Source organism: Ursus maritimus, unplaced genomic scaffold (genome assembly GCF_017311325.1).
Source record: "Ursus maritimus isolate PB19 unplaced genomic scaffold, ASM1731132v1 scaffold_20, whole genome shotgun sequence".
Lineage (NCBI taxonomy): Eukaryota > Metazoa > Chordata > Mammalia > Carnivora > Ursidae > Ursus > Ursus maritimus.
This window is the reverse complement of record NW_024424453.1, coordinates 1,915,315-1,925,673: the sequence shown is the minus strand read 5'-3', so window position 1 is coordinate 1,925,673 and position 10,359 is coordinate 1,915,315.

The window sequence follows — 10,359 nt, the reverse complement described above, 5'->3', positions numbered from 1 at the left end:
CAGAGTAGTCATGAATAACTGGAATATATGTTGTCACCTAAATGAAAATCATCGTACATTGGTACTAAACTGAGCTCCCCATTACAGGAGCATATAGCTAACAGTAATGTATGGATGGTGGGGTGTGAGGTTGAAGTGACAGGATATATGTGTACCTGGACTTATGATTGTCATAGTCCCTAAATTTTCAGGTCATTGTATAACTGGGGTACTTTTCTGTTTCTAGATTCCAGGTATCTGTTTCGGCAGCTCCCAAAAGTGGCAAACCACTTCATTATTCAGAGGGAAAATACCCAGCCTAATTGTTTTTTCATTTTCATTCCTTCCCTCATTGTTTTAGTGAATGTGCAGAGCAAGACTATTCTGCTCCTAGTCTTTTACTCATGTGCTTGGAAATTAGGACCAGTGCTTTGCTGGAAGAGAAATCACCTTTGCTGTCACCTACTGAACATAGATAAGAGAAAGGCTAGGGTCCACCAGAGCCAGCTCTTTAAAAGACAGTATTTTAAAGACAGTATTTTCATTATCTTCATTAACATCCCAAGACATCCCTTTTCTCATTTGCATTTGTTATTTCTGGGCCTGGAATTGTTCTATTTTTCTTCTGAGATCTAGGCCATGACTTCAGAGCCCTGATTTCTCTATACTTCTGAAATTGCTACTTTCTATTTTTTAAACATACCTCAAAAAATCCATTCTATTTATGATACTTGTCGTGTTATAACTGATGACTTTATTTAAAATATTCCCTGTGATCTGGATGGGGTCTGATTTGTGTGCTCACTTTACTGCCTTGATCCAATCTCTATCCTTCCACATATAAAAACTCTTAACTAGCCACACACGTATTTCTCTGTGTAAGGACTATGAGATGGCTTTTAGAACTTCCATCAGTGCAGAGTCTGCTTGGGATTCTCTCACTCTTCCTCTGCCCTTCGCCCCACCGGTACACTCTCTCTTTCTAAAATAATAAATAAATAAATCTTTAAAAAATATATCAGTTAAGGAAGTGTTTGGGGTGTGGTAGAAGAACTGGGACCCTACCTTATATGAATTGTTTTAAACTAGATTTAAAATGTATCAAGATTTTATTCACCTAATTTAATTCAACATCGGACTTTTAAATCATCATTTATCATTCAGTATTAGAAAAGACACGGTTATTGCATAAAATCCATACTGCCTCCGCCAGTTCTCTTCACCTTTTCCTTCCTCCATTAATGCAGACTGGTAATCAGTATGGTTATCTAATGTAGGACTTTTACAGAAAAGGCATTTCATTTCTCCTGCAGACTATATCATTTTTAAAAGAAGAGTTCATTGCCTCAGATATGTCTCATTGATTCCATCTATCAGGCAACTACTTTTGGGCTGGCCATGCCAATGCCGCTCAACAGATTCAAATCTGGAAGGACAAAGGCTGGGATTAAGGCCTACCGCTTCAAGTCAGTTCTACTTGACAAACATTTATCGAGAACGTAGTGTACATAAAACATAATTAATGAATTTCTATACAGAGATTAACATGGAAGTAGACGCTTGACAGAGTGAGAATAGTTTTAAAAAATTAGGATTTAAGAGAGAAATGTGTTCACATTTTAAATGTAAGGTGAAAGAAGAGGAAATATCAAAAGATAGCACAATAGACTAAGTGTTAAGATTGCCCCAAGAATCTCAAGCGGACAGCCTTGGAGTCAAATGCAATAGAAAGGCTAGCCGGAATAAACCCTAAGAGAGAGGTTTGTGATTGATAAATCAATCTTTTTTGAGAAACCCTTGAGGGAGGGCTGTTGGCAGAGGCCACATTAGACGATGAAGTGGGTTGTAAATAGCACCGGGACAGCCCATGGTTTTACAGCATCAGATGTAGAAGGGCAAGAAAAAGGAGAGCACAGTCAAGGACTGAATTTCTCGGGTTCTTAGAAGCCAAGTAGGAGGAGTCACTAGAAAAAAGAGACACTGAAGATATGAAAGGAAATTCTGGCAGCGTTGGGCAGAGATGAGACCAGTTGTTCAACTAACTGAGTTAAGCATTTCTCTGAAACTGGAGAGAATAAAATAATTTAAACTATGGTGAAGTTCAAAGTGAAAAGTAAAAATTTAAAAGAATTCTCATCGGACTATTTCTATCATTCTACTGATGTAAGAAACCAATGCCACAGGATGCAAGTAAAGGCTTTATTTACTCCATCACTAAGCAAATCACACTTGAGAGTTTATATAAATCAGGCACAGTGCTGACCATTGAGGATTTATGGAAAAAATGAAATGTGTATGATTTCTGTTCCAGCAGGAAGCCAAATCAAAAGATAAAGAAAACGGGGCCAACCTGGGTGGCTCAGTCAGTTAAGCATCTGCCTTCAGCTCAAGTCATGATTCCAGAGTCCTGGGATTGGCTCCACATGGGGCTCCTTGCTCAGCAGGGAGCTTGCTTCACCCTCTGCTTGTGCTCTCTCTCTTTCTCTGACAAATAAACACATAAAATCTTTTGGAAAGAAAGAAAGAAAGAAAGAAAGAAAGAAAGAAAGAAAGAAAGAAAGAAAGAAAGAAAGAAAGAAAGAAAGAGAGAGAGAGAGAAAGAAAGAAAGAAAGAGAAAGAAAGAAAGAAAGAAAGAAAGAAAGAAAGAAAGAAAGAAAGAAAGAAAGAAAAGTTTGTTAGTTCTTTGGGGCCCCTGGGTCACTCAGATGGTTAAGCATCTGTCTTCGGCTCAGGTCATGATGTCCAGGTCCTGGGATCAAGCCCCATGTGGGTTCCCAGCTCAGCTGGGAGTCTGCTTCTCCCTCTCCTTCTGCCTCTCCCCCTGCTTACACTCTCTCTGTCTCTGTTTCTGTCTCTTTCTCAAATGAATAAATAAAATCTTAAAATAAAATTAAATAAATAAAAGATAAGAAAACAGATGGATAGCTTAGAAAGAGATGATGTGCTTTAAAAATACACAGTGGGTATAGATAAAGACAGTTGAGGGAGGGGAGCAGGCTTTGTAATAAGTAAACAGAGAATTCCTTCTTAAGCAGCTGAAATTTAAAAAGAGTCTCAAAGGATTAAATGTAACTGGCCAAGTAAAAAATGGGAGGAAAGCCATTCCAGATGAGGACACTGAAGGTAAGAAAAGGCTTTCCAGTAAAAAATGGTACAGCATGTTGAAAGAACTGAAATAATTTGAGTTAAGACTAGAAATAAGTAAGCAAGAACAATAACAAGACATACCAAAAAAATCAAGAAATTATAAAGTTTAAAATTTGTTTGAATCCTGATTTAAAGAAATCAACAATACAAATTATAAGACAGTTGGGAAAATTTAATACAAAATGAGTATTTGAGGATATTAAGGAATTATTGTTAAATTTGTTTAGGCATAACAATAGTATGGTGGATACTTTTTTATTAAGGTCATATATTTTATAGATATATAAACTAAAATGAGTATAAATGATATAATCTGATGTTCAAAATACTTTGACAAATCCCAGCAGTATCAGAATTAGGGATGTGGTGGTGGGGTGTTGGGGTTGATTAGATGATACAAGATTGATCATGAGTTGATTATTTTTGAAGTTGAGTGACATACAAAAAAGAATCCATTATACCAGCTCCCTATGTGCTTGAAATTTTCCATCACAAAAAAGATGAAATGTACACTAAAAATTTAGGGACTGAAAACTACTATGATTTTAATAGAATGTTTAGATTTTTATGAATTTTATTATGTATTTTCATCTCCCAAATACTGTATTTAAACCTCAAATACCATAAACTTGTTTGTGAATTAAATATTCAGATAAGAGAAGTAAACCACATTTGATACCTGACGTTAGTGCCTTAACTCTCCCAAGTAATGTTTGTATTATAGTCTCCTTCAATCATTAACCTTGTTTCCTGACTATCCATCCTTTCCTTTCTCTTCAAATTTTACATATTCTAAAGGCTGAAGAAAAAAAAAAACACCTCATCCTTTGTATAGGTGCATATAATATAGATTTATATTTATTATCATTTGTGCATAGCATTAGATTCCATCTATCTATCATTTATCTGTCTTTCCGTCCATTTATCCAACTCTGTACTCTCTTTATCTATCCATAATAATAAAAAGTAATTACCAGCTAGGAGTGATTTGGGTTGATTTTTGTATTACAGTTCTACCAGTAAAAGACAATAAATCATACTATATAGGGAAGATAACTTTGGAACCATTTGGTTCAACCAGTTCATTTGGTAGAAGAGTAAGGCAATACTGAAAATAAATAATTTACTAATAGCAATATGACTACTGAGTTGTTTTCTAAAATCATTTTAAGTAACTTTGATACCAAGATCTCTTAGCAGAATTATATTTGAAAGGTCTTTGAATCACAAGTAATCCAACAGCTAGAAACTCCAGAAAATGGAATATGGTAATTAAAAGCATTAGAATAATTTTTTTAAAAAATCAAAGTGTTCTAAAAATGAATGTGATTTTGACTTAAAGTGGGATTTACATGATATAACGGGGAGCAGAAAACACGTCAAACATTATGGATTTAACTTAACACCAAATGAACGGAAGCTAAGTCAGCCTTCAATAATTGTCTTTTATTGAGCCAAAAATTACTTGTATTAACTCTTCTTAAAGAATATAATACAGCATTTAATAGGTTTAGAGGCAAACTGTCTCTGCTACCTGTTATTACATGAATTGGGACTAGTTGCCAGTAACTTTTCTCAATCTCAGTTTTCCCATCTACAAGGTGAAGATAATAATCCCTTTTAAAAATTATTTTTGTAAAGATTTAATGAGATAAATGTTGTGTGATGTCGTATCAATAAATAGTGTGCATCATGACTGCTACAAACAACTACGACTACAGCTGTTCTATTCCATTACCCATAACTTACTAACTAGGTAAATAATAAACAAATTGTCAATTTTTTTTTTAAAGATTTTATTTATTTATTCGACAGAGATAGAGACAGCCAGCCAGATAGGGAACACAAGCAGGGGGAGTGGGAGAGGAAGAAGCAGGCTTCCAGCGGAGGAGCCTGATGTGGGGCTCGATCCCATAACGCCGGGATCACGCCCTGAGCCGGAGGCAGACGCTTAACGACTGAGCTACCCAGGTGCCCCCAAATTGTCAATTTTAAACAAGTTTGCTCCTGGCATACATTTTAGAAATGTTGGTTGAACACAGGTAATGAAGATTCTTGAATTGCAACATAATTTGCAAGTATTTTTATACAATCGACATTGAGGGCTCCCGGTAGATTTCTTACAAAGTGAATGATTTTATGAATTTAATATTTTAGAAAATTTATCCAATGATACTAAACAAGACCAAGTATAGATTCAAAAACACTAATTAGGAAGCTATTGGTACAGTCTAGGAGGGATTTAAAAATTGAGAGAGTACTGAAAGAAAGGGGTGACATTGACAACTGAATTGAATATAAGTAAGTAAAAATTAGTTGAATAAGAATTGTGTAAAGATGGTGAAATATTCTTTATGTAGTCTATTTAAGCAATAAATCTAGATAACCCAGGACTATATTTAGATACAAAATAATTAGGCTTTAGTCACCTTATTCACATCATTAAAATTAAAAGAAGGAGCAGGTGTGCTTTCTTGATTGTTCATTCACTGTAATTGATGTAGTCTTTCTTTTTCAAGAACTTAAATGTCAAAAAAGCACAAATTTGTTCATGTAGGTATTGTGAATGAATACAATCAATGCTAAATAATTCTAAGGGAAAAAATAAATTTTTAAAGATTAGCAACTGGATTATCTATTGAGAACCTAAAATAAAGGCAGAAATATCCTTGAGAAAGTGATACCACAATCTTAACATGCTTAAATATGCTTTAATATTCATCTCCTCAAAGTAGGGTGTAAATGCCTATACACCTCTTTTTACAACCTCCCATTATAAGAAATTACATAACAGTCGAAGGTACATTAATTTCTTTAAAGAAATCATAAACTATAAATTACCATAAATGTGTTTGCTTTATGTGCTACAAAAACTCACACTGTCATCAAGATAAATCAGTTTATAAAAACAATGAGCAGTTTATTCCATCTCACAGGAAAAAATTATCACTCCAGCACAGGTATCAACAGCATTCTTCTAAATGTTCTAGTCAAGCTGCATCTCCGCTCTCTACCTACCCCATTCCCTTGAGAGCTAACCTAAAGCAGTCTATATTCATTTTCCTTTGTTCTGCCTCTGCCTCAAGGAAGATAAGCCGTTAGTTTAAAAAAATGTATTGAGAGGGGCGCCTGGGTGGCACAGCGGTTAAGCGTCTGCCTTCGGCTCAGGGCGTGATCCCAGCGTTATGGGATCGAGCCCCACATCAGGCTCCTCTGCTATGAGCCTGCTTCTTCCTCTCCCACTCCTCCTGCTTGTGTTCCCTCTCTCGCTGGCTGTCTCTATCTCTGTCAAATAAATAAATAAAATCTTTAAAAAAAAAATGTATTGAGAATATACATATGTGTCTGAGTCGTATAAAAATTTTTTCATTGTTAACTCATCATAGGCCTTTTCTTCTTCCCTCCTTTATTAATATTTGCCAATCACAGAGTTTTCCAAAGCTCATCTTTTTTAAGTATTAAGCTAAAAATACACACTGATTTAAGAAATAAATGAAGCCTAATAATGAAATGATAACGAAAAGAATTACTTATTTTGACTCTGTAAACATAGGAAACCCATCTAATTATGTACTTTATTTTATATGTACCTTTAAAGAAATATTCAGCATATGTTTAATAGTAAGGCACAAATCAATGAAATATAAAACTTTTTATTATAAAGATACACAAGAAACATTTTATGAAAGAAAATTTTTTTCATTTTGTTTTTTTAACTTATTAAATTCAGTTAGTTAACATAGTGTATCATTAGTTTCAGATGTAGTGTTCAGTGATTCACATCAGTTGCTTATAACACCCAGTGCTCATTACATCACGTGCCCTCCTTAACGCCCATCACCCAGTTACCCAATCCCCCCACCCACTCCCCTCCAGCAACCCTGTTTGTGTCCTATAGTTAAGAGTCTCTTATGGTTTGCCTCTCTTACATTAGAGATTGAAAATGTATAGAAAATGTAGTTGCATTTCTTTATACTATCTGAAAAAGAAACAAAAATAATTCTGAAGTAGAATAATCAATTTTTGTTTACTAAGATTTGTATTACTTAAAGTAAAGCAAATTAACTGAAATAAGCCAGGAAAAGTTTAAGGGCATAGGTTTGTCCAAAACTGCAGGTACATTCTTACTCTTAATCTAAATAAACCCATAATTCTTGATTTTTTTTTTCCTTTTCTCAAGACAAAATACTATTGTATGTGTAAAAGAAGAAGGGCCTATCTCTTCACCCCCACCCCCCAACCATGAGTATTTAGACAATACTTTTGTTGCTTAATTCTACTTAAAATACTTCACATCCCTCAACGTGACCCTTACTATAATGAGGATAATGTTAATGGTTATAGTTATAACTTAGAGCATATTTACTACCTATGCTAAGTAAGTTTTTTGTAATAACTATGTCAGGCTTCTTTGTTAAATCATCATTTTGCAGGAGAAGATGAATCATAGAAAAGTTATAACTTAGCCATTGTCACATAACTAGTTTGGATTACATCCCAAATTGTAACTGGGTCTGTTTGATTCCAAAGTGGGTACCTAGAAGCAAGCAAGCATTGTGCTGATGAGGTATTTAATTGTGGTTTTCTGAAAAAATGGGAAAGGTGCCAAAGTATGGAAAATGAAGCAGACTAAATTAAATTTGAAAAGAAAAATGAAAAAAGGAAAAAAAGAATCCCTCATATCTTATGCAGCTGACCATTTTTCCCAGCATTCATTTAAATGTGCACTAGTCTGCTAAAAAGGAAATTCGGAATCAGGCTCTGCATACAGCATGACTAGAAAATCACTTGTAAATTTTAAAGACAAGTGTGGCATTCATTAAAGTTCAAAAAGCCTTGCACTCTAGTAATACAATGTGTAAATGATGAATTATGCCAGTAATCCTTTCAACCCATTTCATAATGGTTCTTACTTGACCTCTTGAATTGTCAACAGAAGTTTTTAAAGACAGGAGAAGTAATTCTTTGTGAAAAATTTCCATTCAGCATACATCGTTTAAGCAAGGTAATTTTTCATTATAACAGATATACATAATAATTACTAAAGGTTCCTACCATTCTTATAAAAACTATTAAGAATTTTTACCTTTTTTATCACTAGTAATTGTTCTTACAGTGCTGGCCATTGTGCTCAGTGATAAACACACATTTATACACCTTGAATAAAGCAAATTAAATGTATATTATTCTAGAATAGTACCAGCTCACGCACATTTTGGTGAGTTACCATTTGATATCACTCATGATACAAAAAGTTTATAACAGCATATGAACTAATAACTGGAATATTTGGATAATTAACTTTGGTCATGAAAATGACTAGCGTCCTTTTACTTCCTTAATATACTGTGAATTCTTGTTGAGTGGAAATTAAATGTTGTGTTTTTTACCCCTCGAATCATAATTAGTACAAACTATGTTCAATAAATTTTAATTGAATAAATAATTTAGCCAACTGTTACAATATCGAAAATTACAGATTAGTAAAAGTAATACTTAATTTAGGATCAAAATCCCTGACTATGAATCCCTTTTTATCACTTACTAGTTACAAGAGTTTGGAGAAACCACACAAACTGATTCTCTGATTCTAATCTAAGAAATGGGGCCATCAGTGCTACATCTCAAAATTGCTTTGAGCATCAAATGGGACAATGCATGCAAAATTATTTTACTAACTTTGAGATTATGATTATGGATTTCCTAGTTTTCATTTATTTTGATAATGCAGGGAAATAATACAAGCTATTGTATCATATATTATTATTTTAGTAAATAAGTCAGATTTTCCTGGTTCATGTATGACAGAAATGGCATGGTACAATAAGAAACAGAATTAAGAAATTTATGCATTCATCTAATTTTGTCAGTACATTTTTTATCTTTACTAAACACTCTTATCATCTCTGAAACTTCAATTCTTCATTTGTAAAATAAGAATACTGAAATGTTTCTATGTTTTTTCAGTTCTGCTAGGCTGTTAAGGATTCTTTAGTAGTTATAGTAATATTAAATTTTGAATTATGTACAATATAATTTTATAAATGTGCATACATATTTTTGACTTTATAATAAGAGGGTTTTTATGACATTTAAATATGAATAAATCTAGATTATTTTTCTCTTTCAAAAGGTTTCTCTTTAAAACCGGCACATTTCCTTTTTTTCTTTTCTCTTCTTTCTAGCATAATTAACAGAAATTTATTTTCTCATCATTCTGGAGGTTAAAAGTCCAAAATCAAGGTGTCAGCAGGTTTGGTTTCACCCGAGGCCTTTCTCGTAGGCTGGCAGAGGGCCACTTTCTATCTGTGTTTTCAAATGTCTTTTCTCTGTAACTATTCATCTTTGGTGTCTCTTTGTTGCCATAATTTTCCTCTTCTTTTTTCAATTGAGATAAACTTGACATATAACATAGTAGTTTCAGGTGTACCACAAAATGAATGACTCACTATAAGATATATATATATATTTTTTAAGATTTTATTTATTTATTTATTTATTTATTTATTTGACAGAGAGAGACACAGTCAGTGAGAGAGGGAACACAAGCAGAGGAAGTGGGAGAGGAAGCAGGCTCCCAGCAGAGCAGGGAGCCCGATGCGGGGCTCGATCCCAGGACTCTGGGATCATGCCCTGAGCCAAAGGCAGACGCTTAATGACTGAGCCACCCAGGAACCCCAATATAAGATATATTGTATATAGTATAGAAATGATCAACACAGTAGGTCTAGTTAAAGTCCATCACCATACAGTTACAATTTTTTTTCTTGTGAGAAGAGCTTTCAAGATCTATACTCCTCCACACTTTCATTGCTATTATCACAATGGCCCAGCGCTCTCATCTTTTACAGCAAGGCACTCAACCACCAACCATTTGATACTCACTGCAGTGTTTATTGTAGCAACACTGGCAAATACTGTCTACCATTTCTCTCAATATTCCTTTTTTGAGATACTATGTTCTTGGCAACAGACAAACTTTTGCTTCTTATGAGCAACTGATATTAATTTTTATGATAATAACACTGAATCTTACATCTAATCATTCATTTCCCTTTCCATTAGTGGCTAAGAATCTCAGAGTCAAATATTTAATCTGCATTCAATAAATATTGCAGAAATTTAAGGAACATATTTTTTTAAAAAAACAAATCTTTTCTTGGTTTCCAATTAACCAAACTTCCTTCCTTCCTTTTCTTCTCTCCCTCCCTTTCCTTGTTTCTCTTCCTTCC